The sequence below is a fragment of the Charadrius vociferus genome, unplaced genomic scaffold (assembly GCF_000708025.1).
Source record: "Charadrius vociferus isolate BGI_N301 unplaced genomic scaffold, ASM70802v2 scaffold564, whole genome shotgun sequence".
Classification (NCBI taxonomy): domain Eukaryota; kingdom Metazoa; phylum Chordata; class Aves; order Charadriiformes; family Charadriidae; genus Charadrius; species Charadrius vociferus.
The window spans coordinates 27,906-28,400 of NW_009647940.1; positions in this window are offsets into that span (position 1 = coordinate 27,906).

Here is a 495-nt window from a genome sequence, read left to right on the forward strand (position 1 = left end):
GGCTGCCCCAGCGTGTCCCCAGTGCATGAGGCTGGGGCAGGGGGTGTCCCCAGTCGTCATTCCTGTGTGTGGCTCACAGTTGGGTTTGGGGTCCCCCCAGGGTTTTTGGTATATATGTAAAGTGCTGGTCGAAGGGGTAAGGTGGGGGCATAGCCCTCCCTGCTTTGGTCATGGTGTTTGGGGGGTGAATCCCCTCTCTCCTGTACTTATGCTGGGACCCCCCCCGGCACTGGGGGTGCTTGGCCAGATTGGCACTCACCCTGGGGAAACTGAGGCACAGGCAGCGGCCAGGCACCCAGTGTTATTGCTGCACCCCAAATTCTACCTGGCCCTGCAGCAGGAGACACCGGGGGGGTCCCAGCTTTGCCACAGGCACTGGGGCCACTTCCACTCTGCCCTGCTTTCTGCAGAGCCTGTGCTGCCCCTGCTGTGGGGGTCTGGGTGGCTCCCTGTGGGTTCTGGTGAGCCCCCGGGTGCTGTGGAGCTAGGGTCACA